Consider the following 27,486-nt stretch of genomic DNA (forward strand, 5'->3'; position numbering starts at 1 on the left):
TCTCCCAAGCTGTTGCCGTTCTCATTCTCCTCCCCTTAGTTCTGCTTCCTCCTCTCTTGCCGAGGCATCTGTTCCCTGAGGCTGCTCATCTGTGGCACCTGCTCTGTCCTGCACCTTGTGGTGTCCTCTTTCAGGTACCAGAGCTGAGAAATGGCTACATACTTCCATCTGCCCTAACTGGTGGGCTTTGAAGAAAAGGCTGAGAACACAACCTAATGATTTTGCTTAAATGTAACTGTACGTGTAGGTATATATACACCTACATATATATGTGTGCATCCACACATATGTATCTGTGTGTATATATATATACACAAGATTATTTACATAGATATGAAAAGTCAGAAAAACTGTGTTTTCAAAACCCATTTGGGATAATCATATTTTTCACAAATGTTGAAGAAACCAGGCAGTTGTACAGCTCATTCTCTGCAAGACTTTTATAACCATGCTAAGTTAGCTTGGTGGAACACTGAATTGATTACAATAATTAAAAACTTTAGGTGGTTCAACTTATTTGCTTTACTTTGCTTACTAAACTGCTTTAGTTTCCATCAGTGTGACAGAGTTTCCAGCTGTGTCAGCAGTGGAAATTTTGTAAAGATTTATATATACCCCAAAATATTAATATATACCAAAAATGACACATTTTCAAAATCTATTACCCTAAGCTTTTTGAGAGTGAACTATAAATGAGTCTCTATACTGTAGTTAAGAGTATCCTCTTTCTAATAGGTTATATATTTTAATTCCACTCTTTAGAAATGAAAGATTTAAAATCCTGATAATTATATGGGCAGAAGAAATGAGTGCCCAAAGATTGGATGGTGCACATCATTAAATTGCGACAGGTATACCTTTGGAGGGATGTTTAACGTGTGAAAATTTGATATATGGGGTTTTAAAAAGTGTAGTGAAAGTGCCTGCTTGCAGCACCTTCCAGGTCTGAAACACTGTGTGGCACAGCTCCAGAAAGATCTGTCAGCCTGAAAGCTGTTGCAGCTGGAGCTGGATTTCAGTCTGAACCTAGGAAAGATATGTACAGGATATAGCATGTAAACAAAGTGCACTCACTGTCCTGACTTGATTAATTTGTCTGTTCTGATCCACTTTCTAATAAAACAATGCAGTAGTATGACTGGCTGATTGGGTATTGAAAGCTCCAACATTAGAGAAAGAAAAAAAAACCAAAAAACCCTAAACCTTTATGTTCATTTGTTTGGTTTTGTTTTGTTTTTAAGTGATACCTGTTTCAGACTGCTTAGAGATTTGGTTTCCCTCATTCCCTCTTTTTATCAGCAGATCTCAAAGCAGTTTAGAAAGGTGATTTATAAAGGCTTTGTTTCTCCTGTTTTACACATGGGTAAACCAAGGCATAAAAAGGTAATCAGCGTGCCAGGTACTGAGTCAAAATATGCCTTACTCTTCTGTATGCCCCCTTCATTAGGCAATACCGATTGGGAAATTTTGACTAGTGGGAAAATTGTAAGTTAAATGCTGAAAGGTGCCTAGTGAATTATTTTTTGAGGAGGTATTGAAATTCACCACATGGATATCTTTTGTGTGTGAGTATGACGCTGTAATTATGTATGCATGATGCTTTTCTGTGTTTGAGCTATTTCATGTTGTGTTCACCAGCAAACTGAAATCCCTTAACAGTTACTTTTGGCCCAGTTTCTCTTGAAACCTAGCCTGTGTTTCTGAAGTGAGATGCAAGCCAAATTTGCATATGGTTAATTTTCTTTTCACTTAATTGGGGTGAAATTTTCACGTAATTTGTGCAGGCTACTTTTGCACGCTAGAATGCAAAAATATTTTTTGAAATGCTCGTTGAGTATATTATCTGCACTTTAAAGTATGTAGGTAGTTTTTCTATTACATATAACATGAAATAAGTTATCAACTTAATTTCTGACATTCACTATAAAATTAGTGATGAATTGCATAGATCAGTATTCTCTTGCAGAAGACAGTTTGGAATGTAATAGACCTATCATTTATTGAAATCAAGTGATAATAGCCAGAAGAGTGGAGTTGACTGCTTTTGTGATTTTTATTCCATCGTTTATCTAGTTTATATTCAGGACTAAAAAAATTAGCAGATATGAAAATATGAAGACTCCAATTGCAAAGAGAGTTTAAGATGTTAGGTCAAAAGTTCAATGGTATGTTCACAGGGGCAACAGTTCCAAAACCAAATAAGAAATTTATAAGGGATTTGAACAGTTTTGTACATTATATCACAAATCAGATGGGAATGATGTTTTGGAATGAGATGGGATATCTAGGATTGCAAGAAGAGTTAAATAGTAATAAGAATTTCTAGTGGTGAATGTGGTAATCTGATAAGTGACTTGAATTCAAATATGTAAGTTGCTTGATCCTGTAGTTCTTAGGACTGAAAAAGAACTACTTTGTATGGCCCAAATGCAGTCTTTTGGAAACCCAAAGAGCAGACAGGTCTGCTTTCTCTCATCTGACAGATATACAAAGCTGTGCATACAGTGATACCAGTATGGACTGACCAGGTGGAATAGGATGCGGAGAACCTGTAGAGAAGGATACATGGAAAAAACTGAGATAGGTTGTGCATAATGGGACAAACCCAAAGAGCTGTTACTGGTGCTCAGAGATAAGAACTATTCTTGTTTCACAGTATATGAAGATAGAGAAAATTGCTGTTCTATGTAATCAGTGCTAGTGGTTGGGGGCACAAGCTGGTAATTTGAAGAACAGGATTGTGTTCCATTGTATGACTGTTATATGGGTTCCATTAGGTATATATAGTTCCATATATATAGCTCCATTATACAGGTTCAATTTTATATATATATATATAAAAAACACACACACTACTCTGTGGGGCTACTTGAGTAAAGAAAAACATATTTAGAAGGAACTGACTTCCCTTTCCTTCATGTCTTTGGGTCAAATATGCTTATATTATTACGTGTGATGATTTGACTTGGTGATTTTTTCCCTAGAAATACATTTTATTCTGCTATGCATCAGTGCAGAGCATATTGTGACTTTTGCTTGGGTGTGTGAAAATGATGTTCAAAGAAATGAGAAAGTAGATTGTCTTTTCTGCTCTGTGTTGGCCACCAGAGTTTCCAGGATCAACATGATAGAGCACTATAGTTATTCAGAGATGTACTTTAATGGGCCCAGTTGAACTCATAATGTATGAAAGCCCAATCAGTGTCTTATTCTGCACCAAACGAGCATGATTGCTGAGTATTTGACTGCTTTACTAGTGTATCTACCGTGCCATGCCACTAGCTGCTGCTGTGCCAGCTTTACTCGTCAGACTCCTACACTGAAGTCTTAGATTACTGAATTACTGTTGTTCTTTTACATATATTTCTATGTACTACGTGGATATTCAGCAAAAACCACAGGACACAAAGTACTGTATTCATATAGGCACTGATTGTTCTAATGCTGACTGTATACAGACTGTACCTGGACAGCTCTCTAGCTGGTAAATGTGAAATGATGCAGATAATTTGCTATCTAAGCAGCTCTGATCTTAAAGCATGAATTCACATTCTGTGTAGGATACTAATGCAGATTTTATTACTTGTTCACTAAAAGAGCATTGGCATATTTCATATATTTTAAGGAACAAACAGAACTTTTGGGAAGTGGTGTATTTGCATTATCAATGCAGTAGCCATCTCAAGATGACTTTAAAATACACTGTTAGGATGAATTCTACAAACATAGTATGTGCACAGCCACACATGAAAATAATGGTAATTTCCTGACTGTGAGTTTTAAAGGATAGAGCCACCTATCATTTTGCACAAAGTCTGTTTTACATTAGATGTTAGAGTATTTTTTTATAAATAAACTTAGCAGTGTGTTTTCTGTCTCGCAGAGGTGGTCTTATTCAGGAAAAAATAACAACTAAGAGGCAGCCAAGGAACACTAGTGGATGATACATGTGTCTGTGAAAACAGGTTCTCATATCTTAAGATGTGATTATCTTGGCAGAATAGAAGCTAAGTTTAAATAAATAAATAAATAAATGGTGGTACTGGTCGATGACAGTGATATCTCGAAGTTGTAGAAGAGTACTGTGAAGTTCAGCATATTTTTAACCAGATAGAATACTACTACATAGTCAGTTTTATTAACATTTTGTTACTGGAATTCGTTTGCCACCAACTAAGTGGTGAGTGTTAAGTAAATTGAAATTACTCTCTCTGCAGATAAGTGTGTTTTCCCTTTTTATGTAGGTCATTTCAGTGACTTGCATGCAATTGTGTTAATATTTTCAAGGGCAAGTTGTCAAATTTTTTTCAGGATCGGGACTGTATTGTGAGGGAGTGTTGTGGCAACAACATGGCAGAATCTGGCCTGTGCTGTGTAAAATAGAGACAAGCAATACAGTGTTGACACATGGGTTTGAGATGAAACCACACCCGTGGTCCTTTATGTATTACAATTTGCTTAACCTGGCTGGTTTGTAATTTATCTGGAGAGGAATTGAATTGTGCTTTCCACTGAGTAGTGGTTTTGGGGGCATTGGGATTTGGAATCACACAGTACCTTGTCTCTGGACTGATGAACTTCTAAGTAAAACATAATGCAATAAGGGATTCAAAATGGTTGAAAGTCCCCTTTGCAGTCATTTTTGTCCCTTACTGGTCAATTAGGGATCACTTGAAGGGTGGGAGACTTCCGCGAATGAACAGATATCGAGTCCACCACAGCTTCTCAACATCTCATCCAACTTCCTACTAATGTGATCTCAGAAGAACACTGTCACACTGTGCTGGTATGTTTGGAGGGGGTTGGACCGGGATCTTTATGGCAAAGACACCAAGTTACAGAGAAAGCCTTTTTTTTCTTAATTGTTGGAAAAAAAAACAGGTCCAGTGGGGTTAATCTTGACTGCCCAGCTAATTACTCTGGACTTTCCAGGAAGGTATTCTTTGTGGTGCTGAACAGCAGCCTCTGCTGCTCTTGTTTGGACCCAACGTTGGCACTGTCAGCAAGGTTTAGCTTCTTTGGTGGTATCAGGTTGTGTGCCTCGGTACTGTGTGACATTTCAGCTTGCCAGAGATGTGGACTCTGTGACTGGAGAAGGATTGGGTCTGTGCACAGTTTAGGTGGTGCAGAAGACTAACGAGTATTTCTGCAGCTACGATTTCAAAAATGGAAGTCACCTATGATACATTTTGTCATTGGGAGATGAGAGTTCTTTTCTTTTGAAATTTTGTGTGAAGTGAGTAAGTTTGCTAAAACTCAAGTATTCAAAACAACAGAGCTTCAAGTACCATGAGGTTTAAGAAAAAGTTTTCTATTTGGTTTAAGCCTTTGAAGTCGCATTATCAAACTTTCTGCTGTAGCATATTTTAAGAAAATATCACAAGACTTGTGAAAAAATTTTGAGATTTGGCACCTCTAGCTTCATTTTATGTGTTCAATGAACTTGTTACAATGAACGGTAAACTGAGAAAGGACAAAAATATACCTGTATTTGGGGTCTTTTACTGCATTATTGCCTTTTTGTGAACAAAGCACAGAAGCAGAATTTATCACAGCAAGGTGGGGCTGGCTCTTTTGAGATTTACAGAAATGTATCTGTAGTTTCTGTCTGACAGGGTAAGAATTTTCCGTTCCATGCTTTTCTCTGTGCCTCGTCCAAGTATCACCTGGCCCGTGGTGGTTTCAGATGTTTTTCTCTTTCCTTACAGTGTCTGAATGGGCACAGACTTCTTTCCAGTTAACATACAACAATCTCTTGTGCTGACTACTGAACTCTGATCTTTGGCTGGATGCACGCTTGTTTCTCTAAGCACATGTGGTGCAGAGTAGACCTGGAGTTGGGTAATTCATAAGAGCTGGGTATTATTATTATTACTACTACTTGAAAGGGTCTGTATTATTTTGCACAGCAGTGTGGTCACCTGGCAGCAGGTCATTAGCATTTTAGGTTTCTTTCCTTCACAACAATGCACAACATGCTAATTAGAGGGTTTTGGAAGCTAAGCAACCTGTTTTAAAATCAGACATTTTAATTTGCGGCTTTAATGGCTGTATTATAATAACTGGCTTGGCTCGGGGGAGAGGGGGAGAGAAGCACTTCTCATGTTGCAGTAGCAAGGCCCAATATAACAGAGGCTGACAAAATTAAAAACCTCATAATGTGACCTTTGCCTGGGATAAAAGGCTGTTTCATAACAATTTCCTTTTGTTCTTTGGTTTAAGCCATTACTCCAAAAGGAGCCTCCGATTAATCTAAGTAAATGCATCATTACAGTCCTAATCCATGTCCTTCTGTCAGTGTCTGTTTTAATTAAATAAGAAACACTAGCAGAAAGATATCACGCACAAAGCTGTGATTGGAGAAAGAGGGTTGTTTGATCAGGGTGAGATTAAAAAAGGCTTTACTGTTTTGTCCTTTTGCTCTCGATGCCATAATGTAGGTTAAAGGAAGAAAACTTGCCTCATAGTTTAGCACATTGCTCCCCATTACAACATTAAAATAACCAAATTTACCAATGAAACTGTCCCAAACACCCAATTAATTATATACAGGACATTCACAGACAAATGGTACAGCAACATGCTTTGAGTAATTTGACACATTAATATGTTTGGGACTGTATACACAGTTGGCCAGAAATTGTATTCAAGTGCAGGGTTTTTTTATATTAAATAAAACATTGAGTAAAACTATTGATGAATTTAGGTACTTTCTTTCTTTTAGTACTTGTGGCTTACAAATTGTAAACATGATCTATTGCAAGCCTCTGATTTTTTAAAAATATTTTTATTTCTCAAAAAATCAGGATAATTATTTTAAAGCGATGAAGAATCTATTTAATAAATGTTGTAATATCTAGCTAGTTAATATTGCTAAAGCAATACATATGTAAGAGACTCTTCCTCAAGGTAGTGTTTCAACATCCCTGTGGTGAGGGTTTTCTCCCATATCCAGGCTATTATTTGATGTAATGAAAAGAGAAAGTGTGCAACACAGAGATTGTTAATTTAATTAGCCTAACAAGATGAAGATAAATGGAGCAAAGCATGGATTGAATGAAGCAAGAGGTCTTATTTACAATTTAATACTTCTTTATATTAGGCATTTTTCAATTTACAACAGAAAAGACCCTGAGTTTAAAGAAAATGTTCTGTGAGTACATGCAAGACAACTTTACATTATGCGAGCGGTTCGAAGGACTGCTGAAAATGCCTTTTGGGTTAACCTTTAACTTTACATTTTCTTCCCCTTTTTTTTCCTTTTCACATTTTTTTCTCATTTTGATTTACAATATGTTGATAAGAATAAGAAAAAATTAAAACGTAAACTTTTTTCCTATAGAAATAAATAGCAAAGTACCAATGGGTACTCTTGCAAGCCCAAATTCTGTTGTTTCTGATTGTTTATATTAACCTAGAGTCATAGCTTATTTTTGAGCGATTTGTATGTAGAAAGATGCATTAAGAGAGGTAACTATAAAAAATACAATAAGACATGATTTTAAGTTCTGTTCCAAAGTGTAAATCTGTTATTGCTTATATGTTTTCAACTATTCTATTGCAGTGAAAGCTGAGAGAAATCCAGGACAGTGTTATTTAGCAATGATTTGATGTAATAAAACTATGATTTTTGATTTGGGAGAATATTTTTTTTTTTCAAGACCATGTTTACCTTAACATTTTGTGAAAAGCTGTAGATTTTACTTTCTTATCAATTAAAAACAAAATTAAAAAATATTCCAGAGGTTTTAGATATCTCTTCCTCCCAGTCCCAATTTTAAATAAAGAATATCCTAAGCTAACAGTAAGTTACAATTTACATCCGTTGAGTCACTACATCCAAGGTATATTATTCAGTTTCCCAACTACAAAGTTTAGGGTATAATTCTATGGAAGAGGTGAAAAAAAAATAAGGTCTATCATTTTTAATATCTAATCAACTAACCAAACAAAAAAGTCCTGTGTTGTGACTGACTTAGGCATACCTTTATCAATTTGATCTAAACCCAGAATTCTAAATGATGACCAAATATATTAGTAGTTTGTTGGTTTTTTTTTTTTTTTTTAATGAAACATCTTCCTTTTTACAGATGAATTGGGTCTGTCCACTATTTGACCTTCTGTCATGATTTCTGTCTGCAAAGGAAATGCCTGCCTTCCTTTTGCAGTAGCTAGACAGGACAGCGTTATCTAGTGTCACTACAAGCAGTGGTCTCTACAAATAGAATTATTATGGTCCCTGTGTTTTTATCTTGGGGGTCATGAGCAAATCCATGCAACTGCTTCTAAAGATTTCAATAAATAGGACTTTTTATCCAGACAATTGCCTTTTATATTACTTTTAAACAAAACTACTAGTCCATCAAGACTTTCAAAAGGAAAACAATTCTACAGAGTGCTGGTATGGCAGCACAGACCAATCATTATGGCACCCATTCTCCAGTCCTTTATTTTTCAAGTCCACAACAATAGGTTGTTGATTCAATGGACAAGACCAGAACAATTAAGTTCTCTGTTTAGCAGCAGTGCAGCATTTTAATGCCCTCCTCTAATAATGGTCTCATTATTGTTATTCTAAGACTGGGCCTCAGGAGGAGGAATATTTGCTGGAGGTACGTCATTATTTTGCAAATTTCGATTAGCTCATCATGTTGTCTGTACTGTGAAAATTGTAGCTAATTAGGGCAGTCAGTTAGACTACCAGCTTTTGAGCTTATGAGTTAAAAGGTAGCACACTTGATAGGCCAATGATGTGAAAAAGGTGGTAAAAAGGGGGATTAGAGCTGTTGCCTTAGTAACTCTAACTTCCATCTGTGCGGGAACAATGGACCTGTGTTTCTCCTCCACCTTGGTGAAAAAATTGGTTTTGTTTCGAAAGGACAGGGCTTTTTATGACAATCTGGAATTCAGCCTAACGGGGTGTAGTTTTAGTTGTTAGGAGAGACCATTGGAGGATAGGAAAGATGAAAGGTCATGGCAAGCTCCAAGGACATGAAAGGTCATTGTCTCTTGTAACAATAGTGGATTGTTTTGTCCCATTATTTCCAGCCAACCACTCAGTCAGGTGATAGAAGAGATACCACCAGTTTAGTCAGGTGGAACAGGACAGAAAGATAATGCACCTTCTAAAGAACAAAAGATAACTATAATTTGCCTTTATTAAACAAAGTTGCACTTATTTGTGACCATCCTCTGAAAAGCGTTGTTTACTGACTTACTATTCCAGCCTGCTTTGTTCAGCACTGCCTCTATAGGCCATCACATCTCTGGGAAGCAATCCAATGTGTTAGAAAATGTTGTTTAAGCTTTCTTCCCATGAAGAGGAGCCCCCAGGAGTACCACTGATGTGATACTTAACAATAAATTTAGTTGTTGTAGTTTTCTCACGTTATTGGTGTTCTTAAAAGGTTTTCTTTCAAACACACACACAGAATAAAATTAACTATAAATATGAAATAAATTTGCTTCAACACTTTATAGCATTTTATCATAAATTCTACAGCACATGTCATAGAAAGTTTACAGCAAACTGTATTAGGTGCTACAGAAGAGAGAGCCGTAGACAGAGAGCAGAGGCCTACAGTTGTGTAAAAATAGATTCACTATAGGACTGCTCTTACGCAAAGGGAAATAGATAAGTCTCTTCTGTGCTATGCAGTAACTTTTGGAGACTCTGCCCCTTTGTCTAAGGAAAAACCAAAATTATTATTTAATAAAACAGCTATAGCACAATTTACCAGGAAAGCGTTTCTGTTAGTGAATAGAAATGTCACCTTATATTTTTCCTAGAGCATCCAAAAACCCAAGTCATTGTTTTCCAGAAAAAAAAAAACAACTTTCTTAAGATTTCTCCATTTTTACAGCATTATGCCTCAGTCATCCATGCATCAAGTTTATTTTCCTCTTCCTCTTCCCTCTGTCCACAATGAAAGCACATCCCAAGGTCCATCTTATATCCCCCAAACAAAGACTAGTTTCTTTAGGTCAGGATTTCCAGAATGTTTCACCTTCCTATACTAGATCTCTAAACCCCTTTACTGGGTTTGTTTTATAATCTTTTTACTCATTTCACAACAGAGCTGCCAAAATGTATCGCATTCATATGAAACGGATAAAATGTATGTAATTTGCTACTATGACCTTTGAAAAATAAGATTACATATAATTGTTAGGTATCCCATCTTAAACTGTTCTGACCTTATTTGAACTCCCCTTTTTAGCTATTCTGGGCCTCTCTTATCTCATTTTTACTCCTGGCCACTCTTGCTCTTGCTTTCTGACAACACAGATGGATGGCCTTGCACAAACTGATAACTGTGGTAATTTCTCAGCACACTATTCAATAATAAAAGATGTTATTTTCAGAATTCGGCAGGCATGTGTCGTATTTACATGTACACCGAAGATGAGAGGTTGAGCAGTAGCTTCATGGGAGCGTGCTGTCGTATGAGCCATTGGACTTTATAGCTTTCAGTTTGTTGATGCATTGGTTTACTGGCTCTTAGGTTTAGTAAGTAGAGTCTTTAAGAGGAAGAAAGTCTTATTCTAAGTACTTATAAGCTTTTAGTTATTTAAGATAATCTATTCTTAAACTTTCTCTTCAGCTCTTTATTTAATTGTCATGTATGTACTATCATATGTTTTGTTATTTTTGTATTAAAATGAACTGAATAGTGTAGGCTGCTTAGTTCAAAATGGGAGCCCTGCAAAGGGTTAACCAGCAGAGAATTACAAATGAACTATCAGGAAAGTTGATTATTAATCCAGCAAGAGAGAAAATATCCTTCCAGTTAGCAAGAATTAGTACCTGAAGAGCTGATAATATTGTTCAGGTTGTTGGTGTGGAATGGCAAAGCCAGGTAAGCTAGACATCTTCTCAAAGGAATAAAGTCTTTTCTTTCTGTTTTTCATTGTAAGAGAGTTTAGTTTTAAAAAGAATCTTTGCTGATTTACTTAAACTATCAGCATATGAAACAGCATATGTTGATCCTGTTTCCTCAAATGAATGAAAGAAATTAAAATTGTGCTTTAACTTTGGTAAGAAGATATATTTCTAAGCTATGCAATGTATGTAACTGTGAAATACTGTAACAATTCTTTAATGGTTTGTGATTAAGTGAGAGAACTGATTACAAAACCTGAAGAGTCCTTCGCAATTGCAACCTAATATATTATGTAAGTCTCTCTTTAGTTGTGCTTGAACGTATTGTGGAGGTTTATGGAAACTTTTATGTTGCAGAGCTCTTTCATTCACAGAGTTATCAGACTTCAGTTTTCACACTGTATGAGTGATTTATGCAAGTTTGTTTTGATATTGTGAACACATTTGTGTGGATTAAAAAACTTTTTTTTGTGGGGTTTCAAAAATTTATGATCTGGGGTTAGAAGGAAATGGATGTTTGGTAAACATACCACTGTATTTATACAGAAAAATGCAAACCAAACCATTAGATCAGTTGAACATAATCTTACAATCTTGGTAATTTTCTAAAGGCTCAAAGCTCTGTCTTGGGAAAACTTTGAAATTTGTCTATTTGTGCTGCTGATACTAATCAATAGGTATGATAAACATTTATTTTTCCAATGTAGTCTTCACTATTTAATTATATGAGATGTGTAAAATCTTTTAAATAATGGTCTAATACTGTAGAAATTAGAAAGTCTGCATACAGTATTTAACGACTTTTCCTAAGTTGTATGCTGTTACTTAAATTAGTAGCTTTTAAAAAAATCCTGATTTGCTTGTAGAGTGGAATTTAGTATGCATATGATGTTACTACACTATCTGTCTTGGTGGAAAAGAGTTTACCATCTCTGGATTTTAGCCTATATCTGTGAAATAGCCTGAAAGCTACATGAAACAGATTGTGGTGATACAAGAATGAAAATACAAATAAAACCTGAAAGTAACCCAAATCTGAAGGCTGAGTTGCTGTAGCAATTTAGTTTGACATGGTAACCTTTTATGAACCATACAGAAAGGAAGAAACCTTTTGATTTTGAGAATGGGATTAAGATATGGCCTAGGGAAAAGGAGAAATGGAAAGAAGGGAAGAACAGGCAGTGAGGAAAGTGAAACGGAGAAGTGGTGTTTGTCAGACAGGCTTCATTGTTTTGCGTGTGACTGGCCTACTCGAGCAGAGAGACAGCTGGTGGCCAATTTTTCTGAAGGGTGGCTCATCACGTTAGAGTAAATTAAAATCCTAGAATTTGCTGATCCTGGAGCTATCAGGGCAACAAATGGTGGCATTTTGGAAGCTATGCTAAATATTCAGATATACAGAGAGGCAGGCAAATAACTTCTTGTGGCACATTTTATCTGAGTATTTTTAAGGAGAATGGGGGCAATACAAATAACATGCTTTGCCTGAATTTGAACACCAGCATCTAGGAAATATATAAAGAGCAAGAAAACCAATGATGAAAAAATTATCACACAGGAAATGATATATGTAGAAAAAACAAGATTGTAATTAGTGGAGGAAAGTAAGAAACTGATTAGAGAGATCAAGTTTCCCAGATGTTTAAGGAAAAAATGAAAGTTAAATTAGGTAAGCTCTTTTAACTAGTATTGGAGAAGAATGCTTGCTTCGGAATGGGAAAGCTGAACTTAAAATTAGAAAAGAGCTGGCAACTGAGTTTAGCTCAACTGTTTTCCTGCACGAGTGACTCTTTGGAATGCTCTGCTTGGAACATCATCAGGAACAACTAGTGTGGTGCTGTTGGGGGGAAAAAAACCCAAAATGAAACTCACTGTATGCTTATTTGGAATGATTAAGGTGATTGTATTACTTATGTGTGTACTAACCCACAAATTAGACAAATTGGTTGGATTTTGAAGTAGTATTTCAGGATTTATTGTGTTTTGTATGTATATGTAGTTGACATCTGAGCTCTTGCACTGTACTGGTTCAACTGACAGACTTTTAATAATCATCTTAAAATTTATTGTAAGTATTAGCTTATTGGCAGAATCCTAAATCATCAAATTCTACCTGCAACTGAAGAGAAACAGTCTTGAACTCCCCCAACTGTAAGCCAGTGTAAATTAGCTGTTATTTAATTATTATAATTTAAATCAACTGTGATAGAAGTAATAGCCTTACATAAAAAATGGAAACAAAACATACCAAGCAGAAACTGTCTTTTTGTGTCATTGCAGTGACTTGTTTCAAATTCAACAATATCATAGTGTAACCTGTGAAAGAAGTCCCCCTACCAAGTCAGTTCAGCATGGCTCTACAGCTGACATGATCCTTGCTTTTGTGCCAGCTGTGGCTTCTCAGTTGTGTATTTGGGGGGGGGGGTGGGGGGGTGGGTTGTGTCTGCATGTCTGGCATAGATTGATAAGGCCATCATCTGATTTAGTGGAACTTGTTTGACTGAGCAGGGTTTTCACGTTAAGTAAAAATGCTGCATTTTCTTCAATGCAGACTATAGCTTCCAGCCTGTTTAAAGGCTTAAGGTTGAGAAGTGATGAATTTCCAGAGGTCTCTGACTAACTAGACATACATCTGGAAACACAGCTGCAATTCAGGGGTGGCTGCTGAGGCAGTTAGCCTGCAGCAAGCAAGCCATTCTTGTGACTACATGGTTGGGACAGTAAGATGAGATGGTGGGTAGGGTGTAGCATCAATATCTATATGTTGCTTGATTCTCTACTTTATAAAAAAACTGGTGGTAGCCAGCAAGAAGCTTGTCTACAGAAGCAGATGGCCAAAGCAAAGGTTGGGCCAGATTATTTTTGTTCCTTGGACCGCACCTTGTCTGTGATGACAGTACTGGAGCAAGAATGTGTTTCAGTTCATTAGGAGCTCGGTGAGGCTATATGGATAACACTGAAGTATTTTATAAGATTCAGTGTAAAACTGCATAGTTCAAGGAAGCTCATGTCTTATTAGCTGTGGCTAAGGTCAGTTATCCACACAATGAGGGGGAAACTCTTTCATAAACAAGTAGATAAATATGGTGCAGCTGGTGCTTAGCTGTGCTTCAGGCTGTTATATTACCAAAAGAGCTCATGAACAACTCCGGCTTTTACAGAGTCCTTACGGAGCATCAGCAGCTTAGAGTGGTCGGATGTAAAATTACAAGATTGTGTCATGAAAAAACGATAAATCCAGGGTGAACTCGTGACTTTGCATACAGGTGTCTATCTCTACAAGATAGTAAAGAGAGAATATAGCAACATTAGAACTCTCCTTCTAGAAGAAAATAAATTGTAAAATGTTAGAGCTGAAAAAAAAAAAAAAATTAAACCTACCTAGTCAAAACACCAGAATAAAACAGGCCTGTTTTTATCAAAAGACATTTGGTGAGTTTTGGTTTCAGCGCAAGCTGCTAAGTGTTCCGTCGTTTTAAAAACTGCCAGTTAGGTGCATAGGTGTTTATTAGCACTTGATCTATCTCTGGTAATGTAGAGAGTAATCTTGTAAGACTTCATTTTGCCTTTGGGACTAGCATTTTTACTGTCTTATGGAAAATAATTATATTTTAAACGGCTGCAGAGAGAGAAGAGCTTGAAGAGTTAATTGAATCATGTGCTGCTAGAGGAAAACATTTTTTTTCTTTCCTTTTTTTCCTCATCAGAAGTAGGAGTTACATGTGTTCTTTATTACATCCAACATATTCCAATAGTTTTTTAAAAAGACATACTCATGAAACAGCGTATTTCTCAAAGACACATTATTTTCAGCTACTAAATCCTGGAGCAATCAAACGTGTCATTTTTCACCATCTGAATACAGTTCTGTGGTAGTGGTGGATGATAGTACATAACATCCGTAGAACTGTAAAATGTAATCCCCTGACTGTCTTTACTACACAGGCTTTGGTTGTATTTTTATAGCTGCTAGTGGAGAATCTGTTGGTATTTCTTCCAAAGATAGTACAAATCAGTATTTGTGCAGTTATTAATTATTCTGGAGCCTTTAGACCAAATGTTTAATTGTAGTAAAAAACCCACAAAAACAAACAAACAAACGAAACCCACAGCAAATTTGCTCTAAAACTCTCACCCAAGTTTGTGAGAGCCAAAGGACAGTAGATTGACTGTTGTCCCACAAATGGGTCTGTTTTACTAACCAGGCTGATGAGATTGTGATGTGCAGGTGTTCAGTGTAGGAGGCAAACAGTAGTATTCAGAACAGAGCGGAGATTTGTCAGGGCGCTTCTGCTTAAATAGGTCAAACCAACCAAACTCCATTGCGCTGGGAGAAGGCCAAAGCTGGGCACTTCAGCAGCAGCTATAATGCACAGATGCTACTACTACTCAGTGACATCCTTTTGGCCTTTCTACCTCTGGACAGGGATGGATAATGTAAATAATATATAACAGTTTGTCTGCTCTCTAGTCGTTTATGTGCATGTGCAACTTTCTTGTCATTTTACAGTGGGAGAGTCATCTATTTAAACGTTAGTGAGAATTGCAGCAGGCAAATCCTAACTGTTTATGTTCCTTTTTTTTCAAAACAGACTTCGTCATGACTGTACTTGTTTAATTCCAATTTAAAGACATTTGTTCTACTTCCCTATTAACTTGGATTTAAAAAAAGCCATATGTATAAGCATACATCCCAATTTTTGCATGAAAAAAGTGAGCTAAATTGCATATGTCTTTGTTCTTGCTTTACCGGGGTAAGCTTTTAGCATTTATTGAGGTAATATATATGGTTTACTAGCACTTATGCCGAATCTTTCTTGTCTGTGATTTTTCAATAGACTGCTTTTTCTTTGAAAGAAATATTTTTAGTATGTTGTTGATTATTCTTTCTTCTTTCTACTTTTCCCATCAGTTGTAGTCCGTTTAACGCTATCATCGTGTTACAGAGCACAGTTTTAAGGGAAAACAAAGTAGCTGCTAGTGACCCCATGACAACTGTGTGGTAAACCTGATTACTAATCTAGAGTGTTGTTTAATGTAAAGGCCAAATAAAACCCTGCAGGAGAGAAACATTGTTTTGTTTTAAATTCCTGTTAGGAAGGGAGCTGCTATGTCACGAGAAAGAGAATAATAAGCCTCCCTTGCTTGTCAGGATTCAGATCTAGGCATTCGGTGCATACTTGCCTAGACTTCCTATTCCAAAGGAAGAGCTAAATTTTGGAATTGATGTCGAAATCAACTAAAACGATAATCAGTAATAGCATTTTTTTGTTTTGGGGAGGATCAGATTCTGCTTTGAGCTATACTGATATAGTTCTGAAGTTAGTGTATGGACTTCGGTAGGGTTATTCTCTCCGGCACCCTACAGCTGTGACATGTAATCCAGAGTTACTGTGTCCTCTGTCTTCTGCTATCTGCTTTTAGCTGTTTGTAGCAAGCAAAGAAAGGAAAGAATAAGAAGTGACTACTTCACCTGCTAGTATCAATAATAATTTCTGCATTGTATGAGGAATGTAATTTTCCCATTTTCCTAAGCCCGATGTTTTCAGGGAATAAACTAGAAAGGAAGCTTGGTGCCAGCAAATAAATTATTGAGCCTTTTTCTGAATGTTTTTTGCACTATCACACCATTAGCCTTTAAGGGTACAATCAACATGCCTTATGTGGTAGATAATCATAGAAGTCGTAGAAACAAAATTGCCTGCACGCTTTCAACAGCGTAGAGGCATATGTAGGAAGAATGATTTACTTTACTTCACCTGTACTAGTGAAACACAACTAATTTTTAGCTGAATTTTAATTAATCAGTGGTAATGTTCTGATTTTACTTCTGCAGCTCCAGCAGTGCAGCAACTGTTTTAGTTTAAAAAATGTGCCCATATGTCTGAATACATCTTCATAAATTATTGAAACCATACAAAATGGGTTGACTGATACCAACCAAGTCTAGAGAGACTGAACCACACAGTAAGCAATTGAAAGACAAAAATATTTATTGTTATTAAAAAAAATATTGCTTTGTAAACCTGTACTGTGGTTTTTAGACCCAGACTAGGAAGTGATCCATTCTTTAGAAAATGTGTGAGCAGACACTGTGATCCTGCAATATGATACCCTATGTCAGTTATTATAGTCCTCATTAGTAACCATTAGCTTAGTGAATTCCTTCCATATTAGGAATCGTGTGTCTGTCTAAACAACATATAGTTATATGCAGGTCATAGATCTCTTTGTCTACGTATTTACGTATGTGTGTGTATATAAGCATACACACAAATACATACATACATGCATACAAGTCCATTTTGTCCATTATATGTATTTCTGCATATGCAAATATGTACGTGTATTTGCATATATATGTATGTGAACATACACATGCATCTGTCTAATGGTCATTTATGTACATATGCATAGTATTGTCCTATATAATTTTCACATTAATATTAGGCACAAAACTTCACACTTCCTTATATATATAGTCTGTCTTACACATCATTCTACTTTCAGAGATGATGTTCTAGAATTTAGAGGAGTAATACACTATCAGCAAAAATATTGAGAATTAGTTGATAAAATCAGTAGTAGATTAGAATGCTTATGAGTCTTCCAGGCTACTGTTAGCAGTTTTACTTATGAAATGCATGGGTCAGTTCTAGCATAGCAATGGACCTATAACCATCCCGATGTTCTACCTTGCACTTTCAGGTTTTCTACTATTAAGCAGATAGAGAATTGGACATTGTACATGTTTACTCATTACCTAAGATATTTATAAAATTGCTTTTAGAGATTATAGAGATCATATCAATGTTCTTTGCCAACTTTTTTTTTTTTTTTTAAAGGGCTTCAAGGGAAAAGGCAGAAGAAAATCAGTTTCCTGGCAATATCTGTATTAGTACCATGCTCATGATCTTGATAAATCTCACCATGAAGGGCTGAAGTGTCCTCTAATTTATGTGGTAGTCTAGAACGTAATTCCTTTTCTCATTGTTTCTGTTGTCTTCTCCTGGAATACCATAATCTTTTAACGTGTTGTTATATTGTGAAAACTGAAAAGAAGCCTAATCAAAATAGCTTTCAGGTGCTTAATTAGATTTTTTTTTAATGCTAGAAAAAAGATTTTTATTTTTTTGTAGCCTTTATCTATAAAAGTTTCCTACAAGAGTAAGCATGTATTAATTCTGTTTTCTAGTATTGATCTCACTTTGCCGATCAAACCTCTTTAGTTAGAAGGAGCGTTTATCACCTTTTCTGCCAAATAAAAGATAAAGTACACATACTTTACAGCTTCAACATATATAAAATGTTTTCTTACACCCTTGAAGTCAGTGGACAGGTGATCAACCCCAAAGTCACTTCTTTTTGTATATACTCTGAGTGACCTTTTTGCTGAAATATATTTGTTCATACATTTTTTTAAAAGTCTTATAGCAGATGGCCCTTAACCTCTGTTAGTCCATTATCACACAGAGAAATATAGTTGAAAATTTAGAGAAATTTAATCCTTTGTCACGCAATGATTTTATTATTAGTGTTTAGAAGAACATTTCCAGGTTGAAAATCATGTATTAAAATGTGTTATAGCATGTTATATCGTACATCAGCTGTTGAGTATAAGATACAATATAGAAATATGGAATGAAGAAAATAAACATATGCATTTCATTCTCAGGAAATTTTATCTATATAGGAGAAGAAGATCTAAGAGTGGATAACTGAGTGAGAATCACGTTGGCCATTGATTACACTGTTTACGTTATTGTAGAAACCAATTTTGGGGCAAACTACCAAATGCTGCCCTTTCAATGTAACAAATTTCACTCTCACCAGCTAACTAATTAAACTGAAAGTTTTACCTCACGGTCTATATACTTACTTAATACTATCTCATATACAGAGGCTAAGACTTAAACCATATTTTATTACGGAGCCCTAAGACAGAAATTTCCTTTTTTTCTGATCAGTATATTCTGCTCTTTTTCCTTCTTATTCTTTTCTTGCTACTCTAAGCAAGCAATAAACTAAAGGGTATAGTTTTTTTTTTTTTCCTGTAGTTGTTGCTATAAAAAAATCCTTACCTTAATGCATCAATATTTTTAATAACATTACCATTGATGGCTTTACTTTATTTTACTTATAAGATAATTTAATTTTTTTTTGCATACCATTTAAGAAAGCACTGATTCTCATTGTATGGAGTTACAGAGCTTTGTTTTCAATTTGTGTTTCATGAAAGGTTACACCATAAAGAACTCGGCAGACAAAAAGGCTTGCTTACTTATAAGGTGGATGAGGCATTTGATGCAGCTTTCATATATGTTATGATCCTGCTCTGAATGAAGGGACCAGATAGTATCTGTGTTGAGGAATTGCTGGGGTTCATATGTGATTGGTAAAGATTTGCTATTGGCCTGAGAGCATCAACCCCTTTTATTGAACCGCTGAACACTTGTACGTTTGTGTTCAGTAGTGACCTGAGACTTTGGACTAGTAATAAGGGGACAAAAAAGGGTGCTTGTATTCCATTTTGGTCTCAACAGCTTTATTCCCACCTAGCAACTTTTTGAAATCCATTCCATATAGGTAGTCTTTTACTGTTTCTACTAGGTGATTGTGGGCTCACCGGTAGTGGTTTACCAGCTTTACCATTTTAGCTTGCAGATGTTCTTTTTTCTTATATTGTGGTACTATTTAATACTACTGACATAGCTGAAAGTGCAAGTCTTTCTCTCTAGTCCATGGAGTGGTGTTACTTTAATTTTGAGAAACCTCATAAAGACCATTAAGCTCCATACAGGCATCTGCACTTTGCTTATAAATTACATACATCAGATTACAAGGTCAGGCACATAATTTTCATAGTTTAAAAATAATATGGGATCAAGATTTTTAATACATTAGTTTGTTGCCTTATAGCCTTTTGGTAGTGCCAGTTTTTCTCTCCGCTCTGTAACAAACATGGTATAGTTACCTGACCTTTGTTATCCCATTGTTATAGTTTATAGGTGGATAACCATTCTATGAGCTATGAAGTGTGGACCTGCCCCTGCTGCATTCCCTGAAATAAAGAGAAAAAGAAAAACAAGAAAGAAAGGAAAAAAGAAACCACTCTCCACTAACCATTAAATTGTAGGGTGATCTAGAGATAAAAGCAGAATCTCTTTTTTGCTTTTCAAATATTTGCCTGGCCTTCAAAAGGTATTTGCCTTTTGTGTTTACATTGGATTTATTTTTTTGGCCTACATGCAGAAAGAGAATGATACATTAAAGAATAATGGACAATAGAGAGGAAAATGCTCTCAGCTTTCACATCTAGCCTGTATTTTCTACTTTAGGTTTATTTTTTTTAATCTTGTCTACTTGTATTTAAATAGAAACTGCTGAGTATTGTAAAGGGTTGTAAATGTGAAAGTATCAGATGAAGTACAGTACAAGAAGATTATCTACAGGTTGGCAGGCAGTAATGAGAGTTGGCAAAGTGCCGTTTTCTACTACGAACCTTTGGGACCTCAAGTTATTCCTGTGTGTGGCAGAACAATGTAAGGCTTCAAAAGCCAGTGTTCTGTCACTTGCAGAATTGCTTTTTGCTGTTCCTGAAAGAGGCAGGTGAGGTTTACATCTGTAAAGTTGTGTAAATCTTCACCAAGGCAAAAGGAAAGATGCTTTGGTTGAAAGCTGAGGTCTGTGTCGTATCATCTTCAGTTCTTTCCTTCTGGATAGCATTAGGGCTTCCTTGGAACCTGCATTGTCCCTCGTGGATTTGCTTTTGTTGAAAGAGCAGTTTTTCAGCAAGTTTGTATAAAAAATAATTTGATATAAAAGCTCACATTCAAGGGAAGCACCACTTTGGGACAATAACCTCTCCCAAGGTTATCTTTTCTGTTGCTCAAGTCAGTCCCTTTGTCATGTAACATACTACTACCTCGTCATCAAAAGCTTGTGATTTTGTTACAGTCATGAGATGGGGATGTTTCCCAAATCTGCTTACTGTAATAATCAACATTTTTTGATGCCGCTAACTTGAAAACAAACATGACCCAATGATTTAATTGAAGTATCTTGATTAACGTGCTTTAAAAACATATGCATTTATAATATATAAAAATATATTTCACCACATATATGTCATAAAGCTCTTAGTATGTTACAGTTTGTGAAAATTACAGTCAGTTAATAATGTGTCAGCTCCCCACTGTGTGCTTTGTAGGATACTGAATGGGTGTTACATGATTTATTTGCTGGATTTTGCAGGTTTTCTGTAGCGTGTCAGATGCCTTGCTGATTGCTTGGTGAAGCCTAGAGCATGAGCTCCCTCCTGCAATGTTTACTTTAAGTCAATCTACATTTGCTTAAAAGTATGGCAGTCTTAAAATCAGATCACCTCCTCAAAACTTTCATAAAATCTGGATACTTTTTAGTAAGAGTATTGTTTGTAGCTTAGATGTATGTTTGTGTGACAATCATAATTTACTTCATAGTTCTTAGAATTACAGGGAATGGATTGTTAATGAAACAAATGTATTATAATGTAGCTAGAGTGATGATAATACTGTGAATAATTTATATACTTGTCTGGGATTTGGGGTGAGGGGAAAGTTACTTAATTCACATTTATTGACACTGTCCATAATATAGTTAGAAGGATTCTCCCTCCTTTTACTGCTTTCATTCTTACGTATTTCCTTGACCTCCTCATGTCTTCCCATTCTTTCACTGAGAGATAGAATAGGCCATATTGATAAAGGTGAAGTGTTGTTTTCCACCTACAGATTTAGGAAGTGGGAATGCCCAGTTAAGTTTTAAGTTCTCTTTATTCGTTATCTTTCTGGTGATTTTTTTTCATGCTGTCTTTTAGGATTACAGTGGAGTATTTCTGTTTAAATGCTTGCATCCATATCCTGCAGGGCACACAGACTTGAAGATTAGTTAGAAGCTGTAGAAATATCTGTTTTCAAAAAGTGTAAAATCCTGAAGATGATTGATGACTGGAGAGAGAAATTGTAGGAGTCTCAAGATGGCAAGCCATTTGAGCAAGGCATAGGTCTCTATGGTGTTCCACTGTACTGCCATATAGTATGTTACGTCAGGATAATATGGTTTAAACTGGATGGGTACATTTCTGTGTGACTTCAAAAGCATCTAACACCAACTTGCGTAGCAATTAGATTTAATAGGCAAAGAAATCAAAGGGAGTTTAGAAAAAGAGAAATTGTGCAAGTTGATGATTTAAGAATTGAGGCTCTTGTCTGATGCTAATAAAGGTTTCTGATGTCATTCTTTTTGTAGCTATAACGTACATTACTGAAATAATTTGTGTATTTCTGTGCTTGTGTGTACTATCTTGAATGAGGTATATGTTTATAATTTCTGGCTTTCAGATTTAAATCTGTGAACACAGCAAGAGCTCAATGAGTTCTGGCAATAATAGTCCTATAATGTGAAGATTCTGGGAACTTCCTTGCAAATGGAAGGAGTCATTCATCTAACAAAAGTGGTAGAGAAAGAAACTTGCCGGAGTTGCAAAGAATCATTTCTGCAAAGGTCATGTAGAGTAGATTAGACCATAATCAAAACAGTTTTGGGACAGCTTGGGATTTTGAGAGAGGTAGTTAAGAAGGAGCTTTGAGGATGGGTGTTTCGAGATGTATATTTCAGATCTACCGCTTTGTCTTTGATTTATATCTCATGTGCAGTAAAAACATGCATATTGTGAATTATGGGCTTTAATTCCCTGTCTGGTTTCTGCTGATACCATATATCAGGAGAGTGAAAGTCAAAAAATTTTCATCTTCTCCAGATAATTATTGATGGAATTATAACCCTTGTTTTCCTTCTGTTCTTCTTTCCCATTTTGTTTTGTAATCATGTATGCAAAGTAGGAGTGGTAGCAATTTCTAGGATTAATATTGAACAAACATTTATGTTTTAAACTTTGTTTTCTCTTAATTTACAACTTCTCCAAACTGTTCTTCATTTAAAACTTACCTTTCTTGCCTTTCTTCTAAATCCATATTCATTTTGTGTTGGTTTATTTGGAAATATTAGAGCATTGTGGGCAGTGTTTATGGAGCTATCCTATAAAGTGTTTCTTGTATGCAGAATGAAATGGTAATTTTCTGTCTGTCTTGTATTTTCCCTTGTTTTATATATATTTGGTTGTAGTTGTGTCTTTGTGGAAGGTGAATCACCAGTTTTCACGAACAGGCTGGATTGGCATACTGCTGGGACACCTCCGGAGAACCCTGTGGTTCTGCAGGGAGTGATATAATCTGATAACATATTTGTATCCTTCTAGCTCAAAACTTGGAATGTTTGAAATATTAAGTTTACATCTGGTCATTTTTATAACATTTCTGGCAAGTATACAGGAGGTGCTCCCAAAATCTTCTCATAGTATATTACCATGCAGAAATCATTTCTCTGCGGCCTTTCAGTTGGTTTCAAACAATAGCTTTCTGGTAGGTGTTGGGCAGATATTCAGCCTGTCAGGCACGTTAATCTGCCTTTCACTGCTCTAAGCTTAACCTGGTCTCTGCGCTTATTTCCAAAGTGCCGACTTCTTCCCTCTCCACTCTCTCTGCCCCAAAAACCAGTGCCTGGTAAAGCCACCTGGAAGATCCCCAGGCATTTATTGACCCTGTTACTAGCCATTCAGAAGGAGAATGAGTGAGAGCGGGTCTGTAGCCTCAGCTCCTCTTTAAAAAGGCCAGTTGGTGTCAAGGCCGTTAGAGCTGGTCGTGTCTGCAGCGTGTGCACTGTAGGAACCTGGGGGTAAATGTGGATCCATTCCCACTGGTGATCCAGGAGGTCTGCCTAGTAAAGCTGCATCTTAAAATACCTTGAGTGAAATCCTGATTCTGCTGAAGTCACTGGGCATTTAGGCATTAACTTTATTCCAGCAAGGAATAAAGTATTTTTATTTTGCAGCTGTAGTGGTGGTGGGGGGGAACCCTGAACCAAGATGAATGTGACTTCACATTGTGAAATACATTCTCTGCTAGTTTCATCCTTGCCTTCCTCCCATCTGAATAACTGTAAATGATGTTCTCTGTTAATAAGTGTGTACTTTGTCTAAATTGCATTTATTTTTCTTTTGATATACATACCATTTTACTATTAATCATCCCCTTCTGCTCTTTACTGTACAAAGACACTGTTGTGCTGATGGTACGTATTTAATCTTCAGTATGTTGTATTTTAGTTCTATTGTTGCTTTCTCATTTCTTTATGGAAAACCTTTCTTTATTGACTCTTAAATCATGGGTTAAGCCCTTATTGAAAACATGTTCTATATGTACTTCTTGCTAGAGAAAAAAGTTCTTTTGAGGTTATAGGCTAGGCTTAGTCAAATACTTCACTATACAGTCAAAATTCAGAGATCTCCTATATGTTATCTAAAGCTAGAAATATACCCAATTACTCAGCAGCACATCATAAAAGAGATGCATACTATGTTCATGTCTGTCAGTGCCTTAAGTCATCACTCTACAGCCTTTTTTAAATTCTCTTTTTATTGAAACCAAGAAACAAAACAAAGACAAAAAAAAGCAAAAACAACATCAATTAGATGTCAACATGACATCAAACAGCATAATATATTATAAAAATAAATGTATGATCTGGTGACTCAATGATTTCTGTCCGTATGGCATTTACAAAGAAGTAAAGAAAAGGCAAATAGCTACGCATCTGTATCGAGAAAAATATCCAATATAAAATTGGCCATAGTGACAGCACTAGAAAGCTCTCAGCTGAGATTACCTGGAAGTGAATAACATGCAGAAGGGGAAGCGAGGTTCCAACGGTCTCACTTTTATATGTATTTAGAATTTTGTACAGTGAGCATTGTGCAGGTCATACACGTTTTTATAAAAATTACTTCAAGGATGGAGATAATCTATTTGCTGGCGATAGGTCCAGGTTTATATATGGGTGTGCAGTGCAACTGCATGCAGAGTGATGCAAAAGTGCAATTAGGAAAAAAAGAGATCTTTGGAAATAAATGTGACTATCTGTTGAATCTATTAAAATGAATACTGACTCCAAGCCTATTTCTATATTTGCTGAAAGACATATGAAAAAGCCTCTTTGTATAAGTGCTAAGCACATTAAAAACATGGAGAATCAGTTAAGCCTCTAAAATAATAATCTGGGAATTCCATTCATTATTATAGTAAAGGGCATCATAACTTTATGGTAAGTGGGGAAGGGTGGGAGAACGGTGAGACTGTGGGGGTGGGAACTAGAGAAAGAAAACCCAGAAAGCTCCAGAATCAAACACGGCCTCTGTTATTTGAATTTGTTGTTCATTTTCAATGGAGTGATAACTGCAGCAGTCCAGCCTGAACCGCCTGGCTCGACACTTCCCTTTCTAAGGAACTTGGATGTGTTTCACAGCTTACATCTGGACAACAGGGTACAAGGAAAAAAGCCACAAGGATAGATCACGTATTCTCTTTGCATACTTAGGACTTGAATCTCATATATAATAAATGTATGCACACACAAAGAAACATATCTACATGTAGAAACATACATTTATATATCTACACACACACATGTTCACGTGTGTATAAATCCAGCTCCACATGGGATTTCTTCTCTTTTTGCTGTTAAGCTCAGTTCACAGATCTATCTCCTGTCTCTCCAGAGATACCAGAAGTTCCCCTCTGGAATTTTGTTCCTTTTCCCTACCCAAGTTGTCTTTTTATACAGCGATATCTGAGATCTCTTTTTGTTAATCTTATTACGACTATAGGCCTCAAAGGAGGTGATAAGTAACCCATTGGACCTGGGAAATGGTACTTTCTGTGAGAGCAGAGAATAAGTAATGAACTCCTTATTGTTTAGATCAGCGATAACTTCAGTGAGGCCACTTGGTCAATATTGTACATCTCACTGTACGGCCATGTCTCATCAAAGTAGTAACAAAATGCATTCTTCCCAGTATATGCAACTGGCTATTATGGATGGTAGAAAAGAGTGTAGCGCAGAGCCTGTGGGGAGAAGCAGCTCCTGAGGGTAAAATAGCAGTACATTGAAACCTCAAAGGAAATTTAAGAAGGGATGGTGTGAGTGTGTGCATGTGTGTATGCATTTAAGTCTGAAGCCAGAAAACTATGAGGGCTATGTGGAACATTTCCTGGAGCTTACCACTAATAAACATGGCGGGATTGTCAGCCCTGCAGTGTCCATACCTTCCTTCTGGGCCCGTGCCAGCACCCCTGCAATCATCAGATAGTGCATCCTAACCAAAGGGTAGGAGCTTTTCACTGTATCCTCCTGCATATATTTTAGCACTCTCCCAGCTCCATGTTCTCTCCCGCTGAGGAAGGACTTTTCAGTATCCCTGTACAGTGCCCCCCAGTTGTTTGGATGTCACAGTGCAGAGGACTAGGGGAACTCCATTTTTGCTGTTCTGTTTTGTCCTTATTGCTTCAGGCTGTGAAAGGCTAGGAGTGGAAACTAACTTAATAATTTGATTTATTCATACACTCATTTATTTTGGGTGAACTAACAGTAAACCACCAACTGTCATATCCCACAGTTTATTAAAATGGCATATATAGAACACAATTGCAAATAACAACCAGTTCCTTTGTTTCCCTGCTCTGTCATGCTTTCATTGTAAAATATTTCTTATTTTTTAAAATTGGGCTCATCCCATTCTCATACACAGGAAATCCCCTCTGCCACCAAAACACTTTGCATATTATGGGTCACATCCCAAAACCTTTACAGTCAGCTGGCTGTATACAGTATAGCAGCAGCACTGTGACCTGTAAGGACAGACATGACCTGGAGGACAGACAGGACTTCAAACTTCAACACTTCCTTCCAAACTACTCCAAAATTTCATTAGTGTGAATGTGTCTCTCTTGGAAGCATAAAAGATTTAATTCTGTTGCTCCAGGCAGGACGTTTAAACCTAATACTTACTTATGTAAGTAAACTGTCCCCTCTAGTTTTTCACATTTACTTATAATGTCACACTGACAAGCTTATTGGTTATATTCTGGGTCTGTGAACCAGGGAGTTACTAGAGGTGGGCTGGCAGGCTAATATGGACTGAGCTAACATCAGCGGCAAGACGGGTGTTGGTTTTGACTGCTGGCTTAAGGGAAATTCCTGAAAGTGTTTCTTTTATATATTTACTGCAAGTCACAGTAGTCAGTTTTGCGTGTTCAGTTATCAATGTGATATTTCTGCATTTTACTCTGTTTCATATTTTTGTGCAATAAGATGAAGTATTGTGCTGCTGACAATATTTAAATAAAAGCCTGGGTGGCATTTTGCAATGAAAATGAGGAGATTTTTTTTTCAATTTAAGTTAGCGTGAGACAAGAACACGAGTCCCTACTCTTTTGAGGAATTTAGAAAGTTGGCAGTGATGTGGTTGTAGTAGTATGCCACGGTTACCTTTTGACAGCTTAATTAGTATTATGCAAATATTTTCTGTGAATTTTTGAACAAGCTATATTTGAGGTGGAAAAAATCTTACAGCGTGGACAGGAAAACTTTGTACAAAGTGTAGCTTTAGCACCACTTTGACTCCAAACTTCTAAAGCTAATTGTCTTTTTATTTTGCTTTGTAAACATAC

The 27,486-nt window shown here is 36.4% G+C and overlaps 1 protein-coding gene across 8 annotated transcripts in view; it reads left to right on the forward strand.

Moving 5' to 3' along the window:
* Positions 1-27,486, forward strand: part of SOX6 (SRY-box 6) — a 387,375-nt gene that overhangs the window by 99,974 nt on the left and 259,915 nt on the right. For 2 of the 8 annotated variants that reach the window (XM_019474504.1, XM_009288779.2), the window contains exon 1: positions 10,358-10,859. The exons of the other annotated variants lie outside the window; for them this stretch is intronic. The gene's annotated coding sequence lies outside the window, so the exon portion shown is untranslated. Of the gene's footprint in view, positions 1-10,357; positions 10,860-27,486 lie in introns of those variants that run through there. 8 annotated transcript variants of the gene reach the window in all.

This window comes from Aptenodytes forsteri, unplaced genomic scaffold, assembly GCF_000699145.1.
Source record: "Aptenodytes forsteri isolate BGI_AS27 unplaced genomic scaffold, ASM69914v1 Scaffold8, whole genome shotgun sequence".
Classification (NCBI taxonomy): Eukaryota; Metazoa; Chordata; class Aves; order Sphenisciformes; family Spheniscidae; genus Aptenodytes; species Aptenodytes forsteri.